We start from the raw sequence: 9,690 nt of genomic DNA, 5'->3' as shown, positions 1-9,690 counted from the left end.
TATATTACACACTAACTCCCTTCACTATATTACACACTAACTCCCTTCCCTATATTACACACTAACTCCCTTCACTATATTACACACTAACTCCCTTCCCTATATTACACACTAACTCCCTTCCCTATATTACACACTAACTCCCTTCCCTATATTACACACTAACTCCCTTCACTATATTACACACTAACTCCCTTCCCTATATTACACACTAACTCCCTTCCCTATATTACACACTAACTCCCTTCACTATATTACACACTAACTCCCTTCCCTATATTACACACTAACTCCCTTCACTATATTACAAACTAACTCCTTTCACTATATTACACACTAACTCCCTTCCCTATATTACACACTAACTCCCTTCACTATATTACACACTAACACACAGTCCTCCACTCCTCCTGTGCTCAACAGCTAACCTAAACACACTGCCAATGACTATTTATACGTAAAGGGGTCAGGTTTCTAATGTTCTGGCTTCTCCAAGTGTGTGTGTGTGTGTGTGTGTGTGTGTGTGTGTGTGTGTGTGTGTGTGTGTGTGTGTGTGTGTGTGTGTGTGTGTGTGTGTGTGTGTGTGTGTGTGTGTGTGTGTGTGTGTGTGTGTGTGTGTGTGTGTGTGTGTGTGTGTGTGTGTGTGTGTGTGTGTGTGTGTGTGTGTTCCTTGGGAAAGAGATTAGGTCATGGGAATCCCAGGGAGGAGAGAGAACCCTTCTACCCAATAGGTCCCAAATGGCACCCGGTTCCCTATATAGTGCACTACTTTTGACCAGGCCCATAGGCCCGTAGTGCACTACATAGGGGATAGGGTTTCATTTGGAACCAGGGCCTTGAGCCTAGCTCAGCTGCTATCATCTCTCCATCACTCTCTCTTTCTCTCTTTACCTCTCTTACTCCCTCTCCATATCACCCTCTTTCAATTCAATTCAAGGGGCTTTATTGTCATGGGAAACATATGTTACCATTGCCAAAGCAAGTGAGGTAGATAATGTACAGAAGTGAAATAAACAATAAAAAATGAACAGTAAACATTACTTTCACAAACGTTCCAAAAGAATAGAGACATTTCAAATCTCATATTATGTCTATAACCGGTGTTACAATGATGTGCAAATAGTTCAAGTACAAAAGGGAAAATAAATAAACATAAATATGGGTTGTATTTACAATGGTGTTTGTTCTTCACTGGTTGCCCTTTTCTTGTGGCAACAGGTCACAAATCTTGCAGCTGTGTGATTGTAAATATCCAGAAAAGAGACGTTAAATTCTTCAACCACCCTAAAAGGAAGTGATTCCCAAACCTTCTATAACAAAGCCATCACCTACAGAGAGATGAACCTGGAGAAGAGTCCCCTAAGCAAGCTGGTCCTGGGGCTCTGTTCACAAACAGACCCCACAGAGCCCCAGGACAGCAACACAATTAGACCCAACCAAATCATGAGAAAACAAAAAGATAATTACTTGACACATTGGAAAGAATTAACAAAAAAAACAAAATGTGATATTTCACCAAATAGACATGAGAGTTTATCAAAATTGAAGTATGCACATATCCTGTCTTCTCTTGAGAGCCAGGTCTGCCTACGGTGGCCTCTCAATAGCAAGGCTATGCTCACTGAGTCTGTACATAGTCAAAGCTTTCCTTAATTTTGCGTCAGTCACAGTGGTCAGGTATTCTGCCGCTGTGTACTCTCTGTGTAGGGCCAAATAGCATTCTAGTTTGCTCTGTTTTTTTGTTAATTCTTTCCAATGTGTCAAGTAATTATCTTTTTGTTTTCTCATGATTTGGTTGGGTCTAATTGTGCTGCTGTCCTGGGGCTCTGTAGGGTGTGTTTGTGTTTGTGAACAGAACCCCAGGACCAGCTTGCTTAGGGGACTCTTCTCCAGGTTCATCTCTCTGTAGGGGATGGCTTTGATATGGAAGGTTTAGGAATCGTTTCCTTTTAGGTGGTTGTTGAGTTTAACGTCTATTTTCTGGATGTTTACAATAAGCAGGAATAGTCCTAATTCTGTTCTGCATGCTTTATATGGTGTTCTACATTTTACACGGAGGATGTTTTGGCAGAATTCTGCATGCAGAGTCTCGATTTGGTGTTTGTCCTATTTTGTGAATTATTGTTTGGTGAGCGGACCTCAGACCATCACAACCACAAAGGGCAATGGATTCTATAACTGCATTCAAGTATTTTTAGCCAGACCCTAATTGGGATGTCAAATTTGATGTTTGTTTTGATGGCAGAGAAGGCCCTTCTTGCCTGTTCACACCTGTTGCGATGACGTTAAGTCAGAGGTTTGTGTAGTTTTTTTATGTGCTCTAGGGCAACGGTGTCTAGATGGAATTTGTAGCTCTAGTCCTGGAAACTGGACCTTTTTTTAGAACACCATTATTTTTTGTCTTACTGAGATTTACTGTCAGGGCCCAGGTCTGTCTGGGCCCAGGTCTGTCAGGGCCCCGTTCTGTCAGGGCCCAGGTCTGTCAGGGCCCAGGTCTGACATAATCTGTGCAGAAGATCAAGGTTCTGCTGTAGGCTTTCCTTGGTTGTGGACAGAAGCACCAGATAGATCATCAGCAAACAGTAGACATTTGACTTCAGATTCTAGTAGGGTGAGGCCGCGGTGCTGCAGACTGTTCTAGAGCCCTCGCCAATTCGTTGATAAATATGTTGAAGAGGGTGAGGCTCAAGCTGCATCCCTGTCCCACGGCCCAGTGGAAAGAAATGTCTGTTTGTTTTTTGCCAATTTTAACTACACACTTGTTGTTTCTGTATATGGATTATATAATGTTGTGAATTTATAATGTCGTATGTTTTTCCCCCAACACCACTTGCCATCAATTTGTATAGCAGACCCTCATGCCAAATTGAGTCAAAAGCCTTTGTTTTGGTTTGTTTGTTTGCCAATTTGAATGCGCAGGGTACGTGGTCTGTCGTGCGGTAATTTGGTAAAAAGCCAATTTGCTCAGTACATTGTTTTCAGTGAGGAAATGTACGAGTCTGCTGTTAATGATAATGCAGGGGATTTTCCCTAGGTTTCTATTGACGCATATCCCATGGTAGTTATTGGGGTCAAGTTTGTCTCCACTTTTGTGGATTGGGGTGATCAGTCTTTGGTTCCAAATATTGGGGAAGATGCCAGAGCTGAGGATGATGTTAAAGAGTTTAAATATAGCCAATTGGAATTTGTGTTCTGTATATTTTTACATTTCATTGAGGATACCATCAACACCACAGGCCTTTTTGGGTTGGAGGGTTTTTATTTTGTCCTGTATTTATTTCAATATAATTGGAGAATCTAGTGGGCACTGGGTGTCTTTAAAAGTTCATTCTAAGATTCGTATATGATCATGTAAATGTTTTTGCTTTCTGTTCTTTGTTATAGAGCCAAACAGATTGGAGAAGTGGTTTACCCAGACATCTCCTTTTTGGATAGATCATTATTTCTGTTGTTTGTTTAGTGTTTTCTAATTTTCCCAGAAGTGGTTAGAGTCTACAGATTCTCCAATTACATTGAGCTGCTTCTGTTTCTGGTTGGATAGGTTTCTCCATTTCCTTCTTAGGTTTTTGCATTCTTCATCAAACCTCTCTCATCCCTCTCTTATAACCACGTTATCCCCATGTGGTAAGACCCAGGCAGGCATGTCCCCCCCCCCCCATGTGGTAAGACCCAGGCAGGCCCCCCCCCCCCCCATGTGGTAAGACCCAGGCAGGCATGTCCCCCCCCCCCCTATGTGATAAGAGCCAGACAGGCATGACTGGTATGGAAGGCTTGGCATGCATAGATAAGACCTTTGGCATGCTCAACTTCACATACCGGTGGTCACGTCCTAGTCTGACATACCGGTGGTCCTAGTCTAACATACCGGTGGTCCTAGTCTAACATACCGGTGGTCCTAGTCTAACATACCGGTGGTCCTAGTCTAACATACTGGTGGTCCTAGTCTAACATACTGGTGGTCCTAGTCTAACATACCGGTGGTCCTAGTCTAACATACCGGTGGTCCTAGTCTAACATACCGGTGGTCCTAGTCTAACATACTGGTGGTCCTAGTCTAACATACCGGTGGTCCTAGTCTAACATACCGGTGGTCCTAGTCTAACATACTGGTGGTCCTAGTCTGACATACCGGTGGTCCTAGTCTAACATACCGGTGGTCCTAGTCTAACATACTGGTGGTCCTAGTCTAACATACTGGTGGTCCTAGTCTAACATACTGGTGGTCCTAGTCTAACATACCGGTGGTCCTAGTCTAACATACCGGTGGTCCTAGTCTAACATACCGGTGGTCCTAGTCTAACTACCGGTGGTCCTAGTCTAACATACCGGTGGTCCTAGTCTAACATACCGGTGGTCCTAGTCTAACATACTGGTGGTCCTAGTCTAACATACCGGCCAGTGGTGGGATTCTACAGGTCAGTGTTCTCAGCTGGTCAGTCAGTGGTGGGACTCTACAGTACAGTGTTCTCAGCTGGTCAGTCAGTGCTGGGACTCTACAGTACAGTGTTCTCAGCTGGTCAGTCAGTGGTGGGACTCTACAGTACAGTGTTCTCAGCTGGTCAGTCAGTGCTGGGACTCTACAGGTCAGTGTTCTCAGCTGGTCAGCCAGTGCTGGGACTCTACAGGTCAGTGTTCTCAGCTGGTCAGTCAGTGCTGGGACTCTACAGGTCAGTGTTCTCAGCTGGTCAGCCAGTGCTGGGACTCTACAGGTCAGTGTTCTCAGCTGGTCAGTCAGTGGTGGGATTCTACAGGTCAGTGTTCTCAGCTGGTCAGTCAGTGCTGGGACTCTACAGGTCAGTGTTCTCAGCTGGTCAGTCAGTGGTGGGATTCTACAGTACAGTGTTCTCAGCTGGTCAGTCAGTGCTGGGATTCTACAGGTCAGTGTTCTCAGCTGGTCAGTCAGTGCTGGGATTCTACAGGTCAGTGTTCTCAGCTGGTCAGTCAGTGGTGGGATTCTACAGGTCAGTGTTCTCAGCTGGTCAGTCAGTGCTGGGATTCTACAGGTCAGTGTTCTCAGCTGGTCAGTCAGTGGTGGGATTCTACAGGTCAGTGTTCTCAGCTGGTCAGTCAGTGGTGGGATTCTACAGGTCAGTGTTCTCAGCTGGTCAGTCAGTGGTGGGATTCTACAGTACAGTATTCTCAGCTGGTCAGTCAGTGCTGGGACTCTACAGGTCAGTGTTCTCAGCTGGTCAGTCAGTGGTGGGATTCTACAGGTCAGTGTTCTCAGCTGGTCAGTCAGTGCTGGGATTCTACAGGTCAGTGTTCTCAGCTGGGACTCTACAGTAATGCTGCCCTTTAGTGGTGAATACATGCATATGCATCACATCTTACTGCACGATCCTAAGCCTTTAGTGTGAAGTTGTCCCTAGACACTGATCTTGGGTCAGTTTATGCATCACATCTTACTGCACGATCCTAAGCCTTTAGTGTGAAGTTGTCCCTAGACACTGATCTTGGGTCAGTTTATGCATCACATCTTACTGCACGATCCTAAGCCTTTAGTGTGAAGTTGTCCCTAGACACTGATCTTGGGTCAGTTTAGCATTTTACCACCTAATGGTTAAGTTTAGGATTGGGACTGCCTCCCGAGTGGCGCAGCTGTCTAAGGTACTGCCTCACAGACCCGGGTTCGATCCCAGTCCCTGTCGTAGCCGGCCGCGACTTGGAGACCCATGAGGCAGGGCACAATTAGCCCAGCGTCACCCGAGTTAGGGGAGGGTTTGGCTGGCCGGGATGTCCTTGTTCCATCGTGCTCTAGCGACTCCCTGTGGCAGGCCGGATGCAATGCACTCTGACTCAGTGGCCAGTTGTACAGTGTTTCCTCCGACAAGTTGGTGCGGCTGGCTTCCAATGAATTGTCTTGCAAAGGGCCACAGTTACTGCCATTGATTGTCACTTTTGTTTTGAGCTTGTAATGTATGACAATGCATCTTTGAAAATGAGCTAAGACTGACCTACTGAATTTACAACACAGCTTTGACGACATCATTTACATTTAAGTCATTTAGCAGACGCTCTTATCCAGAGCGACTTACAAATTGGTGCATTCACTTTATGACATCCAGTGGAACAGTCACTTTACAATAGTGCATCTAAATCTTAAAGGGGGGGGGTGAGAAGGATTACTTATCCTATCCTAGGACATCCTTGTTTCAAAAGCTATTAGATAATAGTCACCCTCTGACAAAACATGCGAGTTCACTCTAATTGCTAACGAAAAATGTATTACAAATTCCATTATCTTAAAAGGACTACACTGATGTTGAAATGAATCATTCCAGTTGTCGATCCGGTCAGAATCAAACCAATAGCCTGCATTAATCATAGTAAGACTGCAGAGGGCAGTCTTGCACAAATAAACGTTTTGTACACAGATGTTTTATCCACACATTCTCTTGTACTTTCATCGAGTTCAGACTACTGTACTATATGAACCAGCTGTATAATATGAGCCAGCTGTATAATATGAGCCAGCTGTACTATATGAACCAGCTGTATTATATGAACCAGCTGTATGAACCAGCTGTATTATATGAACCAGCTGTATGAACCAGCTGTATAATATGAACCAGCTGTATTATATGAACCAGCTGTATGAACCAGCTGTATGAATCAGCTGTATTATATGAACCAGCTGTATGAACCAGCTGTATTATATGAACCAGCTGTACTATATGAACCAGCTGTACTATATGAACCAGCTGTATTATATGAACCAGCTGTATAATATGAGCCAGCTGTACTATATGAACCAGCTGTATTATATGAACCAGCTGTATGAACCAGCTGTATTATATGAACCAGCTGTATGAACCAGCTGTATTATATGAACCAGCTGTACTATATGAACCAGCTGTATTATATGAACCAGCTGTATTATATGAACCAGCTCTACTATATGAACCAGCTGTATTATATGAACCAGCTGTATTATATGAACCAGCTGTATTATATGAAAGCAGCTGTATTATATGAACCAGCTGTATGAACCAGCTGTATTATATGAACCAGCTGTATGAACCAGCTGTATTATATGAACCAGCTGTATTATATGAAACAGTTGTATTATATGAAACAGCTCTACTATATGAACCAGCTGTATTATATGAACCAGCTGTATTATATGAACCAGCTGTATTATATGAACCAGCTGTATGAAACAGCTGTATTATATGAACCAGCTGTATGAACCAGCTGTATTATATGAACCAGCTGTACTATATGAACCAGCTGTATTATATGAACCAGCTGTATAATATGAGCCAGCTGTACTATATGAACCAGCTGTATTATATGAACCAGCTGTATGAACCAGCTGTATTATATGAACCAGCTGTATGAACCAGCTGTATTATATGAACCAGCTGTACTATATGAACCAGCTGTACTATATGAACCAGCTGTATTATATGAACCAGCTCTACTATATGAACCAGCTGTATTATATGAACCAGCTGTATTATATGAACCAGCTGTATTATATGAAAGCAGCTGTATTATATGAACCAGCTGTATGAACCAGCTGTATTATATGAACCAGCTGTATGAACCAGCTGTATTATATGAACCAGCTGTATTATATGAAACAGTTGTATTATATGAAACAGCTCTACTATATGAACCAGCTGTATTATATGAACCAGCTGTATTATATGAACCAGCTGTATTATATGAACCAGCTGTATGAAACAGCTGTATTATATGAACCAGCTGTATTATATGAACTAGCTGTATGAACCAGCTGTATTATGTGAACCAGCTGTATGAACCAGCTGTATTATATGAAACAGTTGTATGAAACAGCTGTATTATATGAACCAGCTGTATTATATGAACTAGCTGTATGAACCAGCTGTATTATATGAACCAGCTGTATTATATGAACCAGCTGTACTATATGAACCAGCTCTACTATATGAACCAGCTGTACTATATGAACCAGCTGTATAATATGAACCAGCTGTATTATATGAACCAGCTCTACTATATGCACCAGCTGTATAATATGAACCAGCTGTATTATATGAACCAGCTGTATTATATGAACCAGCTGTACTATATGAACCAGCTGTATAATATGAACAAGCTGTATTATATGAACCAGCTCTACTATATGAACCAGCTGTATAATATGAACCAGCTCTACTATATGAACCAGCTGTATTATATGAACCAGCTGTACTATATGAACCAGCTGTATTATATGAACCAGCTGTATTATATGAACCAGCTGTACTATATGAACCAGCTGTATTATATGAACCAGCTGTATTATATGAACCAGCTGTATTATATGAAACAGCTGTATTATATGAAACAGCTGTATTATATGAACCAGCTGTATTATATGAACCAGCTGTATTATATGAACCAGCTCTACTATATGAACCAGCTGTATTATATGAACCAGCTGTACTATATGAACCAGCTGTATTATATGAACCAGCTGTATTATATGAACCAGCTGTACTATATGAACCAGCTGTATAATATGAACCAGCTGTATTATATGAACCAGCTCTACTATATGAACCAGCTGTATAATATGAACCAGCTCTACTATATGAACCAGCTGTATTATATGAACCAGCTGTACTATATGAACCAGCTGTATTATATGAACCAGCTGTATTATATGAACCAGCTGTACTATATGAACCAGCTGTATTATATGAACCAGCTGTATTATATGAACCAGCTGTATTATATGAAACAGTTGTATTATATGAAACAGCTGTATTATATGAACCAGCTGTATTATATGAACCACCTGTATTATATGAACCAGCTCTACTATATGAACCAACTGTATTATATGAACCAGCTGTACTATATGAACCAGCTGTATTATATGAACCAGCTGTATTATATGAACCAGCTGTACTATATGAACCAGCTGTATAATATGAACCAGCTGTATTATATGAACCAGCTGTACTATATGAACCAGCTGTATAATATGAACCAGCTCTACTATATGAACCAGCTGTATTATATGAACCAGCTGTACTATATGAACCAGCTGTATTATATGAACCAGCTGTATTATATGAACCAGCTGTACTATATGAAACAGCTGTATTATATGAACCAGCTGTATTATATGAACCAGCTGTATTATATGAAACAGTTGTATTATATGAAACAGCTGTATTATATGAACCAGCTGTATTATATGAACCAGCTGTATTATATGAACCAGCTCTACTATATGAACCAGCTGTATTATATGAACCAGCTGTACTATATGAACCAGCTGTATTATATGAACCAGCTGTATTATATGAAACAGTTGTATGAAACAGCTGTACTATATGAACCAGCTGTATTATATGAACCAACTGTATGAACCAGCTGTATTATATGAACCAGCTGTATTATATGAACCAGCTGTATGAACCAGCTGTATTATATGAACCAGCTGTATGAACTAGCTGTATTATATGAACCAGCTGTATTATATGAACCAGCTGTATTATATGAACCAGCTGTATTATATGAACCAGCTGTATTAGATGAAACAGTTGTAGGGAGACCCAATGGCACTCTATCCACTATATAGTACACTACTTTGTATGGGCTCTGGTCAAAAGTAGTGCACTATATAGCGAATAGGGTGCCATTTTGGATTTGACAGACATGTGCTCCAGGCTATATAATTCAGGCAGTATCACATCCGGCTGTGGTTGT

The sequence above is a fragment of the Oncorhynchus gorbuscha genome, unplaced genomic scaffold, assembly GCF_021184085.1.
Source record: "Oncorhynchus gorbuscha isolate QuinsamMale2020 ecotype Even-year unplaced genomic scaffold, OgorEven_v1.0 Un_scaffold_821, whole genome shotgun sequence".
NCBI lineage: Eukaryota > Metazoa > Chordata > Actinopteri > Salmoniformes > Salmonidae > Oncorhynchus > Oncorhynchus gorbuscha.
The sequence above is the reverse complement of the archived record's forward strand: the minus strand, read 5'-3'. Positions refer to the sequence as shown.